This window comes from Pleurodeles waltl, chromosome 4_2 (genome assembly GCF_031143425.1).
Source record: "Pleurodeles waltl isolate 20211129_DDA chromosome 4_2, aPleWal1.hap1.20221129, whole genome shotgun sequence".
Lineage (NCBI taxonomy): Eukaryota > Metazoa > Chordata > Amphibia > Caudata > Salamandridae > Pleurodeles > Pleurodeles waltl.
The window spans coordinates 613488883-613514565 of record NC_090443.1 but is presented as its reverse complement, the minus strand read 5'-3'; positions in this window follow the sequence as shown (position 1 = coordinate 613514565).

Genomic DNA, 25683 nt, shown 5'->3' with positions numbered 1-25683 from the left:
GCATACGTTATTAAGGGTGGTTCTGCCCAGAACAAATCCAGATTGCGAATAACCACAATTTGGGCCAGGATTCTATTGTCCAACTTTACCTTAGGGAGGAGAGCCCCACATTCCAATAATTCCTCATATAGACCCACCAGGTATAGTTCCAAGACAGTCTTAAACGTCTTGTAGAATTCAATAGTAAGACTGTTGTAACTAGGAGATTGCATTAGTAGAGGCATTCATTATAGGAATATAGGGCCAGATGTAGCAAAGACTTTGCGGCTCGCAAACGGCGAAAATCGCCGTTTGCGAGTCGCAAATGCGTCTTTGCTATGTAGAAATGCATTTTGCGAGTCGGCACCGACTCGCAAAATGCATTTCCGAGTCGCAAATAGGAAGGGGTGTTCCCTTCCTATTTGCGAGTCGCAATGGTATGCAATTCCATTTGCGACCGCGAAAGCGGTCGCAAATGGACTCGCAGTTACCATCCACTTGAAGTGGATGGTAACCCAGTCGCAAAAGGGAAGGGGTCCCCATGGGACCCCTTCCCCTTTGTGACTGGACCTAAAAATAATTTTTCAGAGCAGGCAGTGGTGCAATAGACCACTACCTGCCCTGAAAAATACCGAAACAAAAGGTTTCGGTTTATTTTTCAAAGTGCAGCTCGTTTTCCTTTAAGGAAAACGGGTTGCACTTTGAAAAAAAGAAAAACTGCTTTATTTAAAAGCAGGTCGCTAACATGGAGGTCTGCTGACGTCAGCAGGCCTCCATGTTAGCGAGTGCCTATACTCGCAATGGGGCCGCAATTTGCGACCCACCTCATGAATATTCATGAGGTGGGTCATTGCGACCCCATTGCGAGTTGCATTCGGTGTGTGAGACACCGTACTGCATAGCAATTTGCGACTTGCAAATTGCGAGTTGCAGGGACTCGCAATTTGCAAGTCGCAAATTGCTTTTTTGCTACATCTGGCCCATAATTCTTATAGAATAGCTGCACTCTCTTCCCCCACAGCCGCAGGGTGTTTTTTAATCAAGTGTATCATTGTGTGCAGGTGGTCCTTGCACAGCAGCCATGCAGGTGTTCTATCAGTATGCTCACCTTCATCATAATTACAACCTTGCCTGGAAAGCTTCTATCACTATACACCAGTATTCTGCATATGAGGAGCACCTCGCTTAAATAATCAGCAGGAACTCTATGATACCCTTCCGTCTTGTATTCCTCTTCAAGGACTTTCAGGACCTCTTTTACCAGCTTATTATGAATAGACCACAACATCTCTGTGTCGTAGTTTGACTCTTGCTCTAGGCAAGACTGCTGGTTTAAGGATGACAGTACTTATGTTTGTAGGCAACTATGCCAGTCCTATAACAAGTCGCAACTGTCGTCCCAACCAGTACCTCACCAAAAACCCAAACAGTAAAAGTTAATTTGTGGCAGCCTTTACGCATGGACTCAAGAGTGTGACATCTCAGGGGGTGTTGTGGATAAACGGAGATTACCCCTTTCTCACATGAACAACATGTCTCAATCAAACAGAGGTAATGAAAGAGAGGCAGTAAAGTTTCAATAGGTTTTATTAAGAAAACTGCAATCCATGATAAGTTGCATGGGCTGCAATTATTGGAATAATGAACAGTGCAAGAAACAGAACTGTGAAAACGAGAGTTAATAGTATGAAGACCCCCACCATCTTGCAATAACATGAAATGACATGAGAGATTAAATATGTCCTAATACCCTAACATGATGAACCTACCCCTCACCTAAAGATACCTAGGTGTAATAAATCTAATCTGCCAATGAGGTGTCCATGAGAAGAGCCCCCAACCCTCATTACCTTGGAATGAGGTCTCTAGTTCAGACTCCGTGGGGACACGAAGACTGGGTCACCATCAAGGTGATGTGAAGCATTGATGGCAGCAATGGCATCTGGTTGGAATCCCTCTGACTATCTGTGTGAGATGTATTTATACAGATCTGATCAGGCCCCTGACATAGGTCTGTTTCCAAACAATAGATAACAAGTTATGCTTGGGATGGCAATTTATATAAACAATTCTCTCGAAAGCGCACACAGAGGGAAGGTACCTAAAGTGAATACCGTCAGCTTGTTTATCTTTGTTGCTTGATAGTGACGCATTAGCGCAGTGGCACTGATAACATGAAATTAAAACATTGGCCTAACTAGAAACAGTAAAGCCATCTTGGAAGATATAATTAAATAAATGTGTTGAAACAGAGCGAGCTAAGAAGGGTAAAAGTCATAGGGTGAGGGGGCATGAGTCTACAAGCCAAAGGGCTATGCTGACTCCTGCTTCCCATTAAAATAAGATAGGTTCACTATATCTGTCTGTTTGTCTAGAGCATTCCCCTTTGTGTAGACTTCAAAGGTCTCCCACTACAGAAAACCTGTCCACTGCCCCATTATTGGTGGCGAAAAAATCTGTTCTGACATTTTGCATAACCATCCACAAAACAACATCCCTAAGCGTGTTAGATGAGAGCAGCCACACTCTCCGCAATCTCTTTGGAGTAGAGTGATCCATTTGGAGTACTACTAGGGAATGATGAGACAACACCCATGGTTGGTATGTTATATCCATTGCCCATTGCAATATTTCATTGGAGGTAAGCCAAACATCTATGCTGGAATGTGTGTTGTGGGCAGTAGAGTAACTTGAATAACCTCTGTCTGTTCCCATTGGTTCCCTCCAAGCATCCTGTATCCCATCCATATCAAGCATGTGCCAGGACACTGTTGTAGCTTGTGTGTGATCCACTCTGTAAGGATTAGTGCTAGCTATATTGGGCTAAAGGCACCACCCCATGTAATATTATGTCCTTTGTGTAATCTGCATAGTGTAATGATGTGTTAAAAAAACTCGGGGAAATCAGCACTAGGTGTATAAACATGAAGGTGACCGGTGGATAATGTACTATACCCAACACAATTGCAAACCTACCCAATGGGTCTATGTGTAGATGTAAGAGCTGAAAGCACATGCTTTTCTTAATCAGTGTCATGACTCCCCTGGCATATATGCTTTTCAAAGCAAAGTATTTTCACTTTCATCAATCACACACAAAGGAGCTGGAGATGCCCCATCCCAGATAAGTATCCTGCAGCATGGCTACCTCTATACTATGTCTTTACAGTTATGCCAATATCAGTGTCATTTTTTTCAGGTTGTTCAACCCCTTGCATTCAGTGTTAAAAAAATGGTTAATCTGATTGTTAATCCATGCCCAGTTTTTTGTTAATTGAGCATCAAGTGGAGATTAACAAGGATCACAGTGCGATAATCATATAAGAAAACCTGCCAAACTGTTTCAAAATAAAAATTGCACATTGTGCTGCTTTTTGTGGTGAGTTAAATTTAATCACAGAATGAACATTGTGAAGCAGAAGCCATTTTAACAATGATAAAGTTGAGGTCTAACTGATGCATAGCTTAGTCTACACTAGAAGTAATAATCTTTCTGTTTCTATTGCAATAGATCTGTGTTAATAAACAGGTATGGATTTAATTGTAGGACAACTAATAATAATGCACATACCATATCCAAATGTGGAAACAGTTCCCCAATGTATTTGCAGCCCAACCTCTTTAGTGTCTCTCCACTCATGTGCCAGACGTGAAAGGTGGTGGTGTGCTCTGACATTTAGCACAGAATGATGAATGTCAAAGTTGGGCTTCTGCATTTACCAAAAAAACACCATGGCTTTCTAGAAATGGGCTTGGACAAAAATTGTAAGCAGCCTTTCCCAAGTTGGAAGTTTGGCCGTATGTTTCTATTCAAGATTCCCAATCCAAGATGAAGTAGAACTTTTCCAAGTGGTGACAGTTTTTCCTTTAATCTTATGTAAGGCATCACTTTACAAGAGGAAGATGCATCAGAACACATTTTTCCCTTATATTTCTTCATGTTACTGTTTTTGACCATGATTTTGGCATCTAGCAGTTATATATTCTTAAGGAAAGCTACACCTGGATTTCTTGCTTGGTTGTTTTCTCCTTCTTGCTTTTAGGGGCAGTTTGGTGCCTTGTCTGATTTCTTCAGTATAAACTTCCATCTTCAGTTGATATATACAAGATTATCATAGTGTTTTTTTTTTTTTGAGTTTTTCCCTTCTTACTGGTAATAGGGATCAAAGTGTACAAATACATTAGTGGCATAGAAGTTGGCATATGGTGACTTACAAACCTTTGTTTAAAATCCTAACAGAGAAATTAACATGGAAATTTAAAATGTCCACATTTGAATTATAGTGGACAATATGGCCTCCATTCGTATTTGACATCACGTTTTAACATTAAAATTTTGTGCACATATTTGAGTGAATAATTGATAAGAATTAACTTTGAAAGTATTATCTTTGAGTGAAACAGAAGACATTACACACACTATGAGTAGTATATGAACATGAATTAATCATACTTATACTGATTTGAAAGGATTTTATTAACATGAGTTACATGTGTGCAGGAAAATAAATGCACATTTAACTGTTCTAATAAGTTGTAAATGAGGTTTGCATTTAAATAATTTGCTTTACATATTTGATTCAAATTTGTAAGGTGTGCAATAGGATTTATGTGTATTAATTGTGTTAATGTGCATTTAGCTAGCTAGACTAGCTAGCTAAATGCATTAGTTTAGCTAAACTAGACGAGGCCTGAAGATTAATTTGTGCAAAAGTAGAGGTAAAATAATTCCTTATTCTGCCCCCTCTGATCTGCATTTTTCCCTAGGTTGCTGATGTGATGTTGGATGTCCTATTGTACTGAAGATGGAGAACCTGTTTCAATGTTTACTAAGTAACAATATTTGTTATAGCTGTCAAACAAGACAAGAATTGTAATTGGGTTTTAAGTGAAAAGGGTTCAGCTCATCCTGTGTACTGTGAGAAAGGATCCTGAAGTAACCATTAACTAGAATGTATGAAATCATTGAAATGACTATATGCTATCTCTGAGACAATTCGGAATAATTGCAAACCTATTGGTGTCAGTGGCTACCATTGGATGATGAATCTTGTGTGTAAGATGAGCCCACCTGGAGGACCAATCGAAAGATTCCTGGACATTTGTAATTAGTGAGAGACTTTGAAACTTTTAGTTCGTCCAGTCTACTCCTACATTGAGTCTGTTGCTGTCTGCTGCAGCCTGAGAGTTCTTCTTGGGTGCTCATGCTGTCATCTCCTGTCCCTCTCCAAGTCTTCTGATGAGTTTTCTCTTAGTCCTAATTGCCCCACTTGCTTATGCTGTTCAGTACTAATATGGCCAACTAAATTCCTACCTGCCGACCTGTCCTATGTGCAGCCCCTCTTCTCCACTGCCCTGAGGCTGCTGTCTTCTGACATTGTGAGGAGATGAACGCTCTGTCTGATGAAACTTTCCTGTCTGCTGTCCCATGAGGAGAGGTATAATTAAACGGGATTTCTTGTTTCCTTTTCAGCTTAGATAATTGCTCCAGCCTATTTTAGTGAGTTACTCAAATTAGATGATTTTTACAAATTATTTTTCTCTTTTCCTTTTTGCTTCTGTCCGCATGTGTAATCCCGTTCCTACACATGCAAGTCCAAATTCGTGTTAGAGATAAGGATGACCCAGCCCTGAAAATTGGTTGTTAAACTTGAATTGTGATGATTTACTGATGTCACTATCATCTGCTTTGAAATCTGCAATTAATGTGAATATTGTAGTTTTGCTAATTCGTGTAATTCTTTTGGACTGTCTAACGGTATTGATCTTTAGTAGACTTAGGGGGTCATTATTACCCCGGTGGTCAGTGATAATGTGGCGGTTGTACCACCTACAGGCTGACAATATATACCGCCACGTTATGACTCTGGTGGGTTGACTGAAGCCAACGTGCCAATATACCACACCGACCGCCATAGCGGTAGGAGCCGCCGGGCCGGATATAAGAATCTTCAGTCCGGCGGCCGCTAATGTACCGGCTGCGGCATTTTGACCCTGCCTACTGCCATGGTTTTCATGGCTTTCGTAATGCCACGAAAACCATGGCAGTAGGCCCTATCAGTGACAGGGAATTAATTCCCAGTCACTGATAGGAGGCTCACCCACCCACCCTAACACTCCCCAGATGCCCCCACCCTCCCTTTATCCACGCTCTCCCCCCTTCCAATCTCCCCCATACACGCACACTCCCAGACGCGCACCAGGCATACACACACTCACTCACACAAGCATAAACTCATGCAAACAACACTGCACACACATTCACGCACACACTCACACATTCACGCACCCCCCTACACACACAACACTCCCCACCCCCTCCCCTGTCAGAAACCCAACTTACCTACATCCAGGGAGTCATCCGGCAGGGGACGGGACAGGGTGCTGCTACCGGCGGCAGCGTCCGCCAGCAGAACACCGCCAGACCTCATTATTTGTCATAATACAGATGGCAGCGGTCAACTGGCATGGCGCTGCTGGTGGTAGCAGCGCCACCTTAACACCATCTACCAGTATGGCCACGGCCGGATTTCGGCCCTTCTTGTGGCGGAAATCTGGCTGTGGTCATATTTTGGCGGATGGATGATAGCCGTGGCGACGGTCTTTTGGCGGCCGTCGCCACAGCGGTAGGTGGCACTTACTGCCAATGTGCCCCTTAATATCTTTAAACATTTTGGTCAGCCTATGATCTTCATATATGTTTAAAACTTAGTTTTACCCACCATAACCGCTACATTGATTTTGGGATTGTAATAAAGCTTTGAAACTTTATTCAGTTTGGGGTTTGATTTGGTGTTTAAATTGTTCATGGTGTCTAGAATTGTTTATGGTTTCTAAGTTATTGATTTGTGTTGAATGAATCCGACTACCACACCTCTCATTAAGCCCAAAGATCCAGTCGAGTTCTAGTGGTGGGATAAGGTATGGTGTCTCACCAGAGCGCTTGTGGTTTCTGAACCCGAGGTGAGAAGAAGACCTCCGTGTATGCGCCAGTACTGGAACCCTCTTACAGAGAAACCTGACCCCTTTGATGCATACCATTCTATGTAGGGTGGCCCTGTGGCTATTGGGTGGCTCAAGAGGCCTTCTCTGTTTCTAGCCCTCAACAAGTTTTCCTCTTTTAGTAACCCTGATCATATGTTAATGTTATCTAGTCCGTCTAATGTAAAAAATGTTCTCCAGTCAAGAAGATTTTCCTTTATGCGGACTCTAAGATTCTCAGCAATTTCTTTTTTGCCCTAGTCTTGAGATAACCATTTTCAAATAAAATAAGTTCCATTTATCATTGTATACTTAATCAATGGGTGCTTGTTTAATGCAGCTCTTAATGACTTGTGCAGCCTACAAAATGTAACAACATCCTAATAATGTGGATTATTCCCTTTTTTTCCCCAGATTCTAGTAAGGTTTTCTTCAATTTTGGCCCTAATGCTTCCAGAGTGATAATACCACAGCAGTGGGGTTAGTATTGTTTCAATGTCATTTTAACTTTTTTGATTTTTAGGTTTGATCTTGTATATTTAAAAAAACATATTACACAATGGTCAGGCCAGACGATTGGTATTTTGGTCCATTGGTCATGCTGAAGGCAAGAAACCAAGGAGTGCAGTGTATGGCCATCTTGATAGGTCAATGTAGAATTGTTTGAATATAGACCAGTTAAGAAATCTCTTATTAATGCATTAAAGGACCTTGCCTACCAACATTTTATAATAATTTAGTATTTAATATGTGCTAATTATAAGTAAATCATTGTAATAAGGATTATCATTATAATATTTAATACCTCAACAATAACAAATGTTATTAGAACTCACACATTCCTACCAGTTATTCTAAAGTTCCCTGTTTAACACATTGTATCATAGTGCATTTTTAGTCTGTCACTGAATCATGTAACAAATCTGCATACCTATTGACCAGAGGACATTCAGCTAATTGGTCCGATAGACAGCATGCCCCCCAGCACATGGTCTCTCTGTCCCTCCTTAGTTTATATACCTTTCCATTCGATGTATATTTAAAGTGGGGCAGTCTACTCGCTTCGACCCCTGTGTTTACACCACCAAGTTAAAAACATAGAGGCCGATTTAAGAGCCCTTAGCACCTCCTCGGGGCACATTAGCATCATTTCTTGAAACACTAATGTGGTGAAACAAGGCCAAAATTGCTGTGCAAAATTTACAAGGTGGTGCAATGCATGCATGCACCACTTTGTAACCCTTTGTGCTACATTATGCCTGTGCCGGGCATAATGTATGCAAAGGGGGCATTCCCCCATTAGGGGGCCGAAAAAATGGCGCAAAGAAATTAAAAAGATTTATTTGCGTCATTTTTTTCAGCACTTTTAACACCTGCTCAGAGCAGGTGTTAAAAGGAGGCACATCATTGTTTACAATGGGCCTTAATGGGCTTTTGCAAAATTAGCGTCAACATTTTTGACGCTAATCCTGCAAAGCTTCGAACTAGCGAATGTTGACACTAGTTCCCTAGCTACGACCATGATGCGTGTTATCTTAGATAAATGTTATGGGGCTGCTAAGGGGTGCAAGAAAAGTGGTGCTGAACTGACTGCAGTGCCACTTTTGTTAAATCAGGCCCATACTTTCCTTTGACACATTTGAAAGAAGAGAAACAATCTGCTCCTTTGACTTTATTTGTACCTTATTATCACAAAAATAGATAATTTTACAAGTCAACTTGTACAGAAGCTTTACACTGCGGAATTTATCAGCAGGAAAATTGAAATTTCTCTCTTCGCCAATGAAGAACAGAAGGCTTGGCAATTTTGCACAGGCAAACTATTATTTGAACCTGCAAACAATTAAACAAAAAATCTTGCATTTATTTTGAGGTCTTGAGGACTATTGCATATTGCTAGGTGCACATATTTGCAGCACCACTCTCTCAATGCTCGAACATGGACTATGTTAATTTGCATTCATACATTTAATACTTACTAATACTGCCAAGCACATATCAAAGATTCCCCACATGACAAAGCATTAAAGTTATAACCACCCGCTTATCGTTTATTGTGCTTAACAACCTTGAGAATCTTTTCCTCTTCGGCATGAATTAAAAAATCACTGGTGCTCATGCCAAAAGGATATTTAAGTCCTTGCTGGGTTCCCTTTCTCAATCCTGTGGACACGCCGTTCCAATGAAAGTATATTTTAAAATCATAATAATGTTATATGTCCTACTGGGCATTCTGGGACTTGCAGTCAAACACTGTTCACTTTCACATCAGTGCTGGGATACTATCTTACTTGATGGAATGTATGTCAGTCATTACAGTTTCCATTTGAAAGTGTGCTCCCTCCGATCCTTTTAGCATAGTGCTTAATGTTCTGCTCTTTTTCAAGCACTCCTCCCTATTTTCTGTGTGCTGACATGCCACAGTACATATACATTCCACCGGCACTTTCACATTTAAAAACAAGGTTGTTTCACATCCGCAAGTGAGGTTATTTTAATTTGTAAAAATACCAGTCTCTCTAAGTTGGCACTGCTGATTGTCCGATGCCACAGTTATATAAAGTCCCTGGACCCCAAACCTTTGCATGGTCGCATCGATATGCAGACTAGTTTTGTCAAGACCACGCAGACTAAAACAGCCCTGAAAGGCAAGGACTTCTATTATGCCTTGGGATTCCCTGTGCCTGTGAATGTTGAGAAGAGCCCAAGTAAAATGGCTTGTGTTTTTGCCAAAACTCATGTGAGCTGCTGTCTGAAAAGTTTCAGGGTGATCCGTCAAGTGGGGACCGAGAAAAAGGGGGCGTCCCTATTCATTTTTCCATGGGGATTTTGAACAGCGATAGCGCACAAACCACTGGACGGAATTACACCAAATGTGGCAGAAAGCCAAATTGGTCCTGGTCCTGAAGGTGACCTTTTTGTGATTTGGTGTAAATCCGTTCAGTAGTTTTAGAGAAATGAAAGAAAATCCAAATTTGTATACATAGGGACACGAAGGCTTTGTGAACTCTCCTGATCTTCTGCTGAGATCTGATAGGCTGTGAACATTATTGGCAGCCATGGGGGAACTCTGCTTCAGCCAAAGCCCAGAAAAAAGTGTAAAAATAAACAAAATGGGCCAGAGTAGAGTCACTCTGCCCCCTTACCTCTGATGGTGGTGTCACAGAGGGACCCCTCCCAGGAGCTAAAAAGCATTTTTTAAAGTTGTTGCTGCTATCCGCAGCAGATCTGTAGATCCAGTGAAAATTCAAAAGAAAAAGACAAGCGTGGGCTCCCGTGCTTGTTTTGTAATAGGCCCCCTTGTGGGCAAAGTCCCAGGGCCATACCTATTTTAATGCCGGGGGCCTCCTGTCCCACCTGCTGCTCCGGGGACTGTCACCTCCCTCGAGCAACAAAAATTATGTGTGCAGGGGACCACCTGGCCTCTGCAGCTACAGGGACCACAACCTCCCCGGGGCTATGAATTTATACAGTGGGGGTCCAGGCAGCCCCCTGTCAGCCCTGAGGATAGCCATCCCTGAGGGCTACACCAAAAAAGTGAATGGGGTCCATTTCAGACCCCCAAACCCTGGGGTCCTTCACCTCCATGGGACAAAGATCATTAGAGGGGGGTGAGTGGCCCCTCTTGAGGATCCACAGATGGCCCTGGGGACCACCACCTCTCAGGGCCGGCTACTGCACTGTCCCAGTTTGCCCAGCCCCAGGAATAGCTGTTTGCTATTGCTTGGTGGGAGCTTTGACAGCCCCCACAAAGCAAAAGCAAACAAAGTTCACTTTCTGACAGTGGGAACTGTCAAACAGCTCCCGCTGTCAGAAAGTGGAGTTTTCATCTGTCTTCCCTGCATGCAAATATGCGTGCAAGGAAGGCAGATTAAAACATTGCTCCTACAAGCAGGGAACTGCTATTAAAACCAGCTCCTTGCTTGTGGAAGTAATGCCGGCTCCCACAGGATGTGGGGAGCTGGCTAGGACCACATGGGCCTTGAGACTCCCCCTGCAGTTATATCTCTCTCTTCCATCCCATAATGAGATGGAAGAGAGAGGGAGCGAGAGATAGATGGTCATTGCAATAGTCTTTCCATGCAATGACTTCAAAAAGTCCAAATAACAAGATGTTGGCTTGAAATGTTAAAGTTATGTCTTAATGCACACCAGACTAGAGTAACTTCTGGCACAATTCCAGAACATTCCGCAGCACACATAGAAAGAGCAAACACATTAATTATTGTGTATGTGCAGGAAGGTGTCTGTTCCCGCATATCAACAATCATTAAATAATGCCAATTTGCTGCTCCTATTTGTGCTGCATTCTGCAGCACATATAGAAGTAGCAAATCACCATTATTGATTGTTTATGTGTAAGAAGGGAAACCTTCCTGCACATAAATAATCATCCTTGCAATGCCCGCACCCCACCCTTGTACTATAGTGCAAGGGTGACTGCGTTGGTGCTAGTCAGATAATTTTAGCACCAGCACTACGGAACACACAGGGGTGTGCTGTATAGTTGTAAATACGGCGCATACCTGCATTTTTTTTTTATATCGGAGTATGGCGCTGCAAAATGTGGCACAATTCTATGCTCTGGCATTTCTTTGTAAATGAGACCCTTAACTTTTGGTAAGAGGTTTAGTAAAAGTTTGAAGAAAATGGTGGAAAAACATTTCAAAATATTTTCAAGATAAATTAGTGGATTTCGGGGAGTTGGGACACCATTGTGCACCTTCACAGCACGTAATTCTGGAGTCGCGCTAGGTACAAAACTCCAGCATTCTTTAAGCAATAATTAAATATATTGATATATATCTTTGAAGTTAATTTTAAGGGAAGGGGTTTAATAATTGTTAAAAGAAAATATAGATAGCGAGAAAATATATTTTTTATGTTGTTTTAATATATTTTACCGAGTTGCAACCCCTGCACTGTGGAGCCGTGGAAGGGTCACGCATCCCATCCAAAAGAGAAACAAATGCATCTGATTGTCGGAACGCATTTCCATCTCACATACAGGAAGGCCCCACCCATTTTCTCCATCATTTTGGGTGTGGCCTCCATGTGCACAGCTTGTGTTAGGGAGTTCCTATTTGAATTTTTAGAGGTTTTTGTGTGAGTTTATTTTTTGTACAAATGGCTTCTGCACCGGAAGATATGCAGGAGGAAGAGGAGAACATTGTGGTGGAATAGGATGATCTTCCTAAGAAGAAGATAAAAGAAAATACTCTTGTGGCACATCTAGTACGTACAAAGACCTGAGCATTATTCATCCCACATATCTGGCAGAGATAAAGAGGATTGAAGAACAAGAATGCAGAGTGTTGTCATCTGCCAGTCAACCTGGAACATCTTCTGGTCACCTCAGATTACCCAAGTACCAACAGTTTCGTAAAGATTAAAATTTTTGTCCCAAGTGCTCTGCTACCCTCAGTGTAGGAGAGCAAGCTGTATCTACACTTGTGCAAATTATAAATGCACACCATTGTTATTTTATTTAGTCGAACCTTATGTTCTGCTTGTTGCAGGTTCTTGCTCAAAAGGACATTGCTTTTATTTATAAAAGAAACAAAAAACACCCAAACAAAGTCACAATAGTTAGAAACCCCCCGAAAACTTAGGGGCAGATTTATGAAAAGTGGCACTTGCACCTCTTAGTACCCCCCTAATGCCACCATGTGTGCGCTGTATTTAAAATACGGCACACCATGGCAGTAGTCAGGATTACTAGCGTCATAATTTTTTACGCTAGTCCAGCGCATTGCAGGATTAGCATAAAAAATGTTGATGCTAATCCTGCAAAGCACCCAGAGCCCCATTGAAAACAAAGGGAGCCTCCCTTTAACACAGGCATTAAAACTGCTGATAATAATGATGAAAAGAAATCTCTTAGATTTCTTTGCCCCATTTTTCGGTCCCCCTAGTGCCGGAATGCCCCCTTAAATACATTATGCCTGGCCCACACATAATGTGGCGCAATGGGTTACAAAGTTGTTCAATGTAAGCATTGCACCACTTTGTAAATATGGCACCACATTATTGGCCTTCCAACACCACATTAATGTAACAAAAAAACACTAGTATGGCGTTGGAGTGGTGCTAGGCCCTCTTAAATCTGGCCTTAAACTGTTGTAAATAAAAATGGTTCTTTTTAGAACCACTTCCTACAGTTAAATTTAAGAAATGTTATATGTTTTATGTATGTTTTGTAATACTGTGAATGTATTGATTAGGTAACCTGCTGAGTGTATAAGTGCTTTCTATCTGAGTGAGTAAATACATCAGTAGTGTGTAACTCAGTGAGTGACTGTATCAGTGGTATATATGTTACTAACTGGGTGCATAAGTAACTGTATGGGAGAAGGACTGCCTGCATGAGCAGCTGCGTAGATTGAGTTACTATTTGTGTGAGCAGCTGCATGGATGAGTGACTGGGTGTGTGACTGGTTGTATGGGTAAGTGAGTGGGAGCATGGATGCCTTTAAGTGTGAGTGACTGGGTGTGTGAGTGGCTGTATAGGTGAATGAATGGATGTGTGAATGGCTCTATTGGTGAGTGATATGGTGCACAAGTGGATCTGTGGGTGGGTGAATGGGTGCATGCGTGGCTGTATGGGTGAGTGAAGGGGTGCATGAGTGAGTGCATGGGTGAGGGACTACATGCATGAGCAGCTGCATGGGTTGAATTACTATTTGTGTGAGTAACTGCATAAATGAGTGACTGGGTGTGTGAGTGGTTGTATGGGTAAGTCAGTGGGAGCATGGATGCCTGTATGTGTGAGGGACTGGGTGTGTGAGTGGCTCTATGGGTAAATGAATGGGTGTGTGAGTGGCTGTATTGTATTGTGATACAGTGCATGAGTAGATCCATGGAAGAGTAAATCAGTATGTGAGAGGCTATATGTATGGGTGAGTGAATGGGTGCATGTATGACTGTGTGGGTGAGTAAATGGGTGAGTGAGTGACTGTATGGGTGAGTGAGCGGGTGTGTGAGTGACTGTTTGGGTGAGTAAAAAGGTTATGAATGTATGTTTGAATAAGTGACGGTGCGTGAGTGGCTGTCTGTGTGAGTGAATAGGTACATGAGTGGGTGTACAGGTGACTGAATGGGTGCATGAGTGATTGTATGGGTAAGTGACTGGATGCATGTGTGACTGTATGGGTGAGTGGACGGGTGCATGTGTGAGTGTATGGGTGAATGAATGGGTGCATGAGAGAGTTCATGGGTGAGTGAGTGGGTATGTGAGTGCCTGTATATGTGAGTGCCTGGGTGCATGATTGGATTTATAGGTGGGTGAATGAGTGGGTGTGTGAGTGGCTGTATAGGTGTTCAAGTGGGTGCATGAGTGGCTGTTTTGGTGAGTGATATGGTGCATGAGTGGATCTATGGGTGAGTGACTGGGTGCATCAGTAGCTGTACAAGTGAGTGAATGGGAACATGAGTTACTGTATGGGTGAGTGACTGGGTATGTGAGTGGCTGTTTGGGTGAGTGAGTGGGTGTTTGAGTACTTGTATCTGTGAGTGACTGGGTGTGTGAGTGGTTGTATAGGTGAGTGATAGGGTGCATGAGTGGATCTCCAGGTGAGTTAATGGGTGCATTAGTGACTGTATGGGTGAGTGAATGGGTGTGTGTGAGTTATTGGATGGATGAGTGACTGGGTGTGTGAGTGGTTGTATGGATGAGTGACTTGATGCCTGGATGTGTGAGTGACTGGGTGTATGAGTGGCTGTACAGGTGAATAAACGGGTGTGTGAGTGGCTGTATTGGTGAGTGATATGGTGCACGTGTGGATCTATGAGTGGGTGAATGGGTGTGTGAGTGGCTGTATGGGTTAGTGAATTGGTGCATGACTGAGTGTATGGGTAAGTGAGTGGGTCAGTGAAATACTGTAGAGGTGAGTGAATGGGTGCATGAGTGACTGTATGGGTGAGTGACTGCCTGTGTGACTAGCTGTGTAGGGTGGGTGACTGCCTGCATGAGTGGCTGTATGGGTGAGTGAGTGGGTGTATGAATACCTGTATGTGTGGTCACTGGGTCTGTGAGTAGCACTATGGGTGAGTGAATGGATGTATGTCTGACCGTGTGGGTGAGTTAGTGGTTATGTAAGTGGCTGTTTGGGTGACTGACTGAGGGCATGAATGGGTGTATAGATGAGTGAATGGGTGCATATGTGACTGTGGTGGTGAGGGAATGGGTGCATGAGTGACTGTGTGGGTGAGTCACTGGGTACTCGAGTAACTGTTTGGGTGAGTGACTGGGTGCATGAGTGCCTTTACAGTTGAGGTAATGGGTATATAAGTGGCTGTATGAGTGAGTGACTGGGTGGATGGATGACTGAGTGCATTCGAGGGTATATGGTTAAGTGACTGGGTGTATGAGTGGGTGTATAGATGAATGAGTGTATGAGTACCCATATAGGTGACACACTGGATGTATGAGTGAATGTAGAAGTGAGTAGATGTATGACTGAATGTATGGGTGAGTGGCAGGGTTAATTAGTACAGCTATGTATGACTGACTGGGTGTTTGAGTGGCTACATTAGTTAGTAATAATGTGCAAGTGGGTTTATAGATGAGTGAGTGGGTGCATCAGAGGGTGTATAGGTGTTTGGCAAGGTACATTAGTGTATGCATAAGTGTGCATTTGGGTATGACACTGTATATATCATTGTGTCTCTTTTTTGTGTATTTGATGTTTCCTTTGCTTAGACAGTGTATGGTTATGTTTAAATATAGGTATTTTTTACTTACTATGTATTGTAGTTGTTTATTAAAGTGTTGCAGAAAGTATATATATAGATCCTGCATAAATGCACCAAGATGAAATGAGTTACCTATATAACTGCCAAGAACTATGTTCTTCAATCTGAATATAAAAAGAAAGAAAACAAACAATAGCTAAAGTTTGATTGTATTAATTTTTCTTTTAAAACTTGTTAATCTGTAAAAAAAAGATATTATTAATAAGAAAACGCAGCAGCTTATTTCATTATGTAGGAATTATACATATTGTTTAGACATCTTGTCTTCACTTGTCGACTGTTCTCAGTCTCTATACTTTTTCACTATAAAAGAAGAATATATAGCTACTCATCACTGAACAGTGGGGGGAAAACAGTCTTATGGACTGTAAAAACAAAAACCATAAGCACATAGCACACTATATAAAATTAATATTACCATGTATCACACTTATAACTTCACAGTATTTCACTACAAATAAGAGTAACTGTGAGTTGCACTCAGTATAATTTGAAAAAGATTTAATTAAGCTATAATCACTAGACTTAACGAAAGTACGTTTAGCAAAAAACATGTTGCTTATTATTATACCTGGTACAAAACTATGAGAAGATATAATCCACCTCCAAAATGTTGGATTTCTCTTTGTGCTCATGAGCCCCAATGCACTGAATATTGTGTTAGCCAGTGATAATTCACACACACTGGAGACTGTATAGTAATTGTTTCCTAGAAATAGTATTAACATATTTATCCACACATCATTATTTTTTGGATATCCTTTTGTTGACATCTCCCTTGATAGTCTGAATATATAGTCATCACGAGCGAAGTACAGAGAAGTCTGTATACCCATATTTCTGGTGAGATTTATTTGAATACAATTCATGGATACATTACTTTTTGACAATTGTTTGAAGACATTACCCTTGTTAGGACGAATGATGTCTTAAATATTAATGATCCACAAAGAGAGAAGAGTGTATCCAATATGTTCCCATGCACTCACTTTAGAATTTTGGCTTAAGAAACAATAAGTAAGTATTAGGAAGTTTGAAGGGTATTTTTTGTTTAAAATGGATACTGCTGTCATTGCATTCTGTCAATCCAGTTTGTGTTTTCAAATATACAGTATAATGTTTAGATATAATATTGTAATATTTAGACCTTTATGGAGGATCATAGCCAAAGTACAGTATGTTCTACGAGAAATTGATATCTGTCCAGCTTTAAAGTTTGTAATCTCAGTGTCCAAAGTTGTTCCAGCTGCTCTGCATCATTGAAACATTCCTATAATTTACCGCTCCTCTGTCTAAGCAATGAAGAGAATACATTTGATTTACAGCTTGGACAGGTCATATTCTGATCACTCTTTTTTACTGACTCATCAAAAGACACACTTTTAGAATCTGGCAGAGTTCAGTGCAGAAATTGTTCAGATTGAATTTCAGTGGTAGATGAGAAAGAGCAATCTCCACACTCATGGTTCCATGTATAACTCAGTCCTAATATGTCTTCAATATTTAAATCATCTTCTTCTAAAGCTTCAAGGATCACCATAGTAAATTCCTGTGAATCTTGTTGAGCATTTAGAGTAAATACTGCAGAACCACTATATTTGTATAAAAGTACACGAAAGCCTGGAGCAGAATGTATTACAATTCTGACATGAGATAAGAATTGAAGGCAATGACACAGTGCTATGCACAATATAATCAGTGCTTTTTCTTGTATTGCATTTACAACATGTGATAGATGGAAGAGAACATTAGGAACAACATTAGCATAGCAGTTAACATCAGTAGTGTTATCAAACTGGTAACCTACAATATGTCCATCATTTTCCACCTTTTCTTTTTTTCACACCTTTTTTATCTTTGGTTTGTGTCTTTTCTATAACCTTTTTTTGATTGTTTTGTCAGTTTCTGCTTAGGACATAATGCCCATTTTTCATAAACAGGTTACTGTCATAAGGAAGAAGCATATTTACTTCTTAATCTGTTATCCTCTCTCATGCAATATGCATCTGCAGTAAGCATCTACTTATCAAAATCAACCAGAAGCAAACCAGATAATGTTTAAACTTATGACAATGCTACATATGACATTCCTTCTTTATAAACTGTACTTCTGATATCAATAGATGCAGCATCAACACTTAAGCCTTGAGACCTGTGGACCGTTACGTTATACGCAAGGCAAACTTGAAACTGTTTTCGACAGACATAGAATCCTTTAACAAGCAAAAAGCGTACAATACATAGCCCAATTTGCTTCACACCATCATTCTGATGAAACGTTATAGCTAAGAATTCAACCTCATCACAGTTAGGAAAATTAATTAAATCAACAACTTTACCAATGGCACCTTTTATCAATCCTTCTTGTACATTTAAATTACATTTTAAAATTACTCTGCAGTTTTTGCAGGCACATAAACACTTTTCCAGTCCAGCAGTCCTGGATACAGATTTCTCTTGTAATTTTTCACTCAGCAGTACAGTTACTTCTTGGAGTTCTATTTTGTCAAAAGCAGTAATCTGCAAAATGCCTTGATTCTCAAGTTTTAGTCATTCTTCATTGTAGCACCCTCTTGAAGTGCAGGCATTAAAGAAATTATATGCTTCCCTCTTTACAAAACTTATACATTAGCTCTACCTCCCTCTCCTTAGAGGAAAACAGTTTCTTAATAAGTCGACTTCCGAACATCAGTTTTCCCTCCTCTGTCAGAACTCCTACTCTAATGTCCTTTAGAATGTTTCCATGTCAGAAACGTGACACATATTTCTAGCAAGTTCCTTGTATTGAAAATATTGCCCAATGTTTACATTCCCAACACTTTCCAATGAGTTTCCAGTCTTTTCATATGAAAGAGTTTTAAAAACAGACTTTCCTTTTTTAGGGGGAAGTTGCAGTTGGTCTCCAAAATCAATCAAATGCTTTCGTCCAAACAAGATGTCGTACTCAGTTTTTAGTATCCATTGCATTCTCAGGTAAACAAAGGCAAGCATTATATTGGAGACCATGCTCACCTCGTCAATAACTAAAAGCTTAATTTTCTTCAAAACACTTGCCACCTCATGACAAGCTTCACCAGATAACTTCTAGTATTCCAGTTTATTGTCATGTTCAGCCTGTAGCATAAGTAGTCTCTGTAAAGTTATTCCTTTGATATTGTGTACAGCTAATCTAATAGGTGCTATCACTACACATGGTAAGATTGAATCTGTAGTTTTCTGTAGGTAAGTAGAGATAACTTTGATTAAAAAGCTTTTTTTCTAATACCAGCCTGACCACTAATATATAATAGTATTGGCTTGAATGATAAGCAATTGTATTCCTTGTTCTCATGTCCCAATCCATGTTCTATTTTGTCTTTCACTTCCATTTAAGTCTCTTTCTGTTTGTTGTTGAGTTGTCCAACTAACTGTTCCCAATCTACAGATTCCTGTCTAGCTTGTTCCATTGCCTTTTCCACTTCATTCATAGCTATTGCAGCTTCATTTTCAATGATAGGTTGTCCAAGAGGATCCTAAGTTGAAGGTGCTGAACTTTGGCTGCTTTGAGAACTATCCTTAACTATCGCAGTACCAATCATTTCTTCCTGCTGTATTTCATCATTTAACATCTGTAAGTAGTTTTTGAACATTGGCCACTGAATACTATCTTTCAATGCATTAAAACAATCTTCATAGCAGTCATACTCTTCAAGTAATGAAAGAGGAGTGGCCAGGGCACACCCGTATCGTAGATCCAGAAAATGTCCAGAAATAAAGTAGATGTCCGGTCAGAGAAGATGACGTTTTTGAGATTTATTATAGATGCAGATGGGTAGTCCGAGTCTCAATCCCCAAGACTACATGTATAGTAAGTCCATGTATCCAAACATCCAGATGATATTAAATGGTCAAGGTTCCAAGCAGAATGACCAATTGAAACAATAGTCCATACAGCAAAACAGCTAACACGTGTTTCGTCTACAAGACTTTTTCAAGGCTGTGAAGAAATAGATGAACAATATGTACAAATCGGTAACGTAGGCACTGTACAGGGATTAATCAGACATCTAAATCCTTAGTGAAAACCAGGTAAAAAAAACACCAGAAAGAATGTGCAAAAGTTTTAATGTGATAACGTGAGTTGAAAAGGGGATGCGCAAAGCGGGAGTGTGAGTAAATGTAACACAAGAGTGCAAGCAGAGTCCCGTAACCAGATGAAGAGTAAGATTACAAACAGTAGACAGCCGAGCCAGCCTGGATTAAGGTAACAACATACAACATCATGCGTGGCATAGAAACGACTGCAGACATAGTAAAAACATAAAAAGAATTTGAGAAAAGGCAATTGCATCTCAGTGGAGAGAAAAGGCAATAACAATGGTGAAGGTATTGATGCACAGTGTGCTGGTTATGTGCGTGAGAGTAAATGATGAAAATGTGAAATAAAAGGTAAGTATAAAGTACCTTGGGATAAGCGGACAGAGATTCGGTTGGTAAGTATAATGAACTCGTAGTGGTCTTGGATCACTAGGAGCAGTCAAATAGCACTGAGGTGACCCATGGTGGCCATAATAAGCCTGGAGAAATAGAGAGCGAAAAAGAAATTAATGACTGGTGGGTGGTAAACGATAAGAAAAAATATATTTTTAAAAAAGAGTCATGGTGCCATAAACTCGTAGGCATCCAGCGAAAAGCCAATGAAGATGCCCTAACCTCTGAGTGTGGCATAAAAATACAAATTAGATGCCTTAACAACTGAGAGTGGGATAAATAAATAATAAGTGAAAACATCGTTCCTTAGTCTGAGCTCGGCAAATGTGTGTTGAAAAGCCGGAGCCTGATCCCAAAGGAGCTGGGTATGAGAGCGAGGAAGTGTAAAGATTCAAAAATGGTTGCGGAGTCATTGTAGCGCTTGTAAATAGAACGAAAAGTGTACAGTATGTGAGTGAAAACCGCTCTGTACCGTCCCAGGCTCGTTAAGCAAAGGTAAAAGGGCAAAGTCATAAAAATTAGAGTGAGAAATGGTTGAAGGCAACCGTAGTGCAAAAGCCATAGAGTGGAGTCAAAAATGACTGTAATTATCAGGCGGGCAGTGGCAGTTTGTGCACACGCCGCGAAGCTAACAGACTTAGAATAACAATATAATTAAGTGCCGGCGCGAACGCCGAACACGGCAGATCATATCATAGTAGAGTCCAAAAATACTGTAATTATCAGGCGGGCGGTGGCAGTTTGTGCACACGCCGCGAAGATAACAGACTTCAAATAACATAATAAAGTGCCGGCGCGAACGCCGAACACAGCAGATCGTATAATAGATTAACAGGTTGCAGGCCAGTATGAGGGAGCAAGTGTATAAAAAACCAGCGTAGCTGGTAGTATCTTACCTAAATAAAGTACAAAGGAGTAAACCGTGCAGAACGTGTCCGGATGCAAAAGTGTGTCAACTTGTGTGTGTTTCACCACCATTATAAAGGCTGAGAGTGGTTAAGGCAACAGAGGGAAAATAGAGAAAGGACTCAAAGTAGAAATAGAGGAGATTGTGAGACTAAAACGTGGGGGCCATTTTAAAGCGGAGTGCACCCTCAAAGAGAATAGTGTTAAGAGATCGTAGTGTAAGTGCCAAAAGTAATACAGGGGTCAGATGAGAAATAATGTCAAAAAGTTCTAATGATCACAAGTATTCTGTTTGGAAACAGCAACAAATTTCCATATAACAATGCAGTGAACATAATGGAGATCAAGTTAAATACATGTATAAGTCAGTATAACACAGCATATGAACATAACAAACAAAAATATACTGATAATCATATGGCAAAAATAAATAAGGAGAAAGTACACATAGTGTACCATTCTAAAAATCAAATGCAATAGTTGGTATTGGCCAGAAACACACAAATGAACATATCAGGGTGCCTAGAGTGTTTCAAGGTACGTGTTATATTGCTACAGGAAGGTGTGTAGATCTTTGTCAATATTGATGCCCTCCTCCACAGCTCTGAGTTTAATGATCCAGCTACTTTCTAATTGTCTCAGCATCAATGTTTTGTTACCGCCTCTGGGTGGTGTATTGACAGAGTCAATACCATGTATGCTGATGCCCAGTATCTCTCGCTGGCCATGCTTGGCATTGTAGTGGACCGCAAAGGGATAATTGACATTGTTATTGCGGATGGCCCTGATGTGTTCTTGAAGTCTCTCCTTAAGTGGTCGGATGGTACTACCCACATAGATGAGACTACAAGTGCAAATTATGCAGTACACCACAAATTTAGTGTTGCAGTTGATAAACTTGTTGATCTTGTATGTCACTGGTGTGTTGTATTGAAACTTAGTTATCTTATCTTTGATGAAGCAGCACATATTGCAATGTCCACACTTGTAGGACCCATGTGGTGCTGTCGGTAGCCAAGTCTCTTTTTGCTCAGGTGGAAGGAAACTGCGGCACAAATGATTACGAAGGGCAGGTCCCCTACTGTAGGTGATATTAGGTTTAGGCAGGAGACATTTTTTAAGGGACCCATCCGCTAAAAGAAAAGGCCAATGTTTGTGAAAAATCTTATATATGTTTGAACTGAGTGCATTGAAGGGAGTGATAAAGGATGGGGGTCTAGGAGAGTCCTTCTGTTTAATGGAAGATGCCGGAAGATCTGATCTTTTAACATGATTGATTCTGTTATTGGCTCGAAGTAACGTGTTAGGTGAATAGCCCATTCGTAAGAATCTTGTGTTCATTGATTTGGATTCATCATGGAAGACTGTATCTTCACTGCAGTTTCTCCTGATCCTGGTAAGCTCTCCAAATGGAATGGCCTTAATTTGAGAGGCCAGGTGTGCGCTGTTAGCATGTAAGATGGCATTGCATGCTGTGGGTTTTCTGTACAGTTTGGAGCAAATTTTATTGCCTTTGATGTACAGTGTAAGATCTAAAAAGTTGACATGTGACGTGCTGTGTTCCCTAGAGAAGGAAATGTTAAAGGAGTTAGTATTAAGGTGATGCACAAAAAGGTTAAAAGTCTCAAGGTTTCCTGACTAAAAGAGAAGGACGTCATCAATGTATCTGCCCCAGTATAGTATGTGTTGTGTCAGGTCCGGTGGGCACTCTCTCCATATGTGTAACCATTCAAAAAAGCCCTTGTACACATTGGCAAAAGAGGGGGAAAATTTAGCCCCCATCGCCACACCTTGTATCTGTTTAAACCATGTACCCTCGTGGACAAAGAAATTGTTATCCAAAACCAGTTCAATTAAATCCAAGATCATTTTAGAGTGTTCTAGGAATGAAACTTCACGTGTGTCTAAAAAGTGCTGGACAGCAAGAAGGCCTTTGTCTCTTGGAATACATGTGTAAAGTGAGGTTACGTCTAAGGTCGCTAGAATATGTCCATCCGTCCAATCAAAGTCACTAAGTTTACTAAGTTCATCTATTTCTTCACAGCCTTGAAAAAGTCTTGTAGACGAAACACGTGTTGGCTGTTTTGCTGTATGGACTATTGTTTCAATTGGTCATTCTGCTTGTAACCTTGACCATTTAATATCATCTGGCTGTTTGGATACATGGACTTAATATACATGTAGTCTTGGGGATTGAGACTCGGACTACCCATCTGCATCTACAATAAATCTCGAAAAAGTCATCTTCTCTGACCGGACATCTACTTTATTTCTGGACATTTTCTGGATCTACGATACGGGTGTGCCCTGGCCACTCCTCTCTCATTGTATAGGCAACCACCCACTCCGTAGTGTGTGGCCCTCTGACACCTGTGGTGGCAGGTGTTTTGGCTAGCCTGGCACCCAGCACTATGTTTTCAGCGCATATATGACTACTTTCTGATCTAACAACCAGTACACTTGTTGCTGATGTGCGAGCACCTTTTGGCATTCTCCACCTCCCCCGCTATACTCTTCAAGTAATTCCAATTCAGTATGCCAAGGTTTGAATAGTTGAAGACATGCTAAATTGAAAAAGTATCTTTTCTCATGAGTTTAGAAGCTATGTTTTTTGTGGTTAATTAGGTTTTCTTTTTCGTGTTTCACTAAACATCTATTGCATCCAAGTACAGCATATTTCTCTTCTATGTTTTCACTTACATTACTTCTGTATCTATAGTTTTGAAGAATTTCATGAAGGCATTTGTCTTCTAGCTGTGGCTAGTATGTATCCAACATGTTTGATTTTACAATGTATGTACTTTCTGGTTCAAACTCTTCTAGGTTCTGAATTTCAGGGAAAGACTTCAATATTCTGTTTCTTGTAGTAGATAGACCAAGACTTACCAAGACAATTCCTTTTGATTTAGAGAAAAAACTTGCTAAACTCAACCTGTCACAGGCTTCAAAGGACCCCATTTCCCTATGGGAAATAATTTTCAAGCTGAAGGAATACAATTTCTTGCTAAGTGTCTTCTCTGCAGAAATCTCCTCTCACATCGTTTTCATCTCAGTTGTATTTAGAATCTTTGCTTCTCTTTAAGTTACATGTGTTTTTTATTGATTTCCGTGTCAAAGTATGTCTGACTGAAGACAAAAAGCTATTTACTCTTCCTTTTGAAATGACAGGTAGTGGAAATCCAAATCAACATCTTTTGTAAAAATTCCTTTGGACCTGTATGTACGAAAACAGCACTTCCTACATTCATGTATTTAGAAACACAAAACTTGTTCTCCAAGACCTTTTTCTCCAGTGTGTATGGTACATGTGACATGCTGTTTTGTAAAAGACAACACAGACTCATCACTGTCTGCTCCAAATATGGGTGCATGTTGTATGAATAGTAGCATGTGAATGTGAGGAGCACCTCTTACCTGGTGCTCTTTCTGCCAAAATAAATCACTTACTTAACCAAGAGGAGGAATGCTTTTGTTACAAATAAAAAGAAGCACAGCTTGGAACCTGTCATGGAAATATCTACAAACAGCAGGATCTAATGAGCACTGTTCTCCAGATGCCTTTAATTTGATATATTCTATGTTAGAGATTGCTTTTCTAAAGAATTGTATCAGGTCATCCCATGCGTACTCTGCGCAACTCAATGTAAAAAAACAGGTTGGTGGTCCCAGGTTTCTCAGCATGCACTTCAGTTCTCCATCACAATGAACCAATATTCATTAGTGCCACGTTGGCACACCATTAAATTAATCAAGTTCTCATTGTTTTCTTGAACTTTGTTAACAAAATCTCTCACAGACATATTTTGAAGATTAACTCTTTTTTTAGAATGTGATTTACTGTATAGGAAAGTCCTGACAAGTCACTCTCAAATAGAAGGTGAAATATGTATGGGATACACTGTGTGAATCTTGGATCCTATGAATATCATCGCGTGGATCGGTATTCAGCTGCTAGTATTTGTATTGGCCGGTCATCCTACCAACCTCCGACTCCAGTGGAAAGCAAGTGGGGAAAACAGCGAGCCTCTAAACTTTTTTCCCACACACTAATTGAAAAAGGTCAATAGCATCACCGATTACTTCTTTGGAATGTAATGAATGTATGTTGTAGAGCTCATAAATTTGCTCTGATCGGGATAGATCTACTTTTTCTATTTATCTACTTCCTGACAAACTGTCTTTATCAACATTTGGTACATCAGGTTCCACATCAACAGTTTTATAATAAACATTATTTTGTACTAGATATAATGTTTCTTGTTTACCTCTATTAACATCAAGTATCACTTGCCAAATTGTTTTATTCTTAGTTGGAACACCAGCTACCAGGATAATAAGTGGCTCTTCATTGTCTTTCTCTATTCCTACAGTTTAATTTTTTTTTTTAAAGTCTAATGGCAAGTACAATACTCTTCCTTGAAGGCCCTTCAATAAGTCTGTTGGGTGCATTTTACCTGTTTTTGCTTCCAATCGTGTAACCGCTTGAAATGTTGTACAGATTGTATAAGGATAGATTTGTATACATTTAAGTCTTGTAGTTGTTCTGGAATAGTCACAACTTCTAACCAGTTAAACACTATTCTAGCTGGTGTT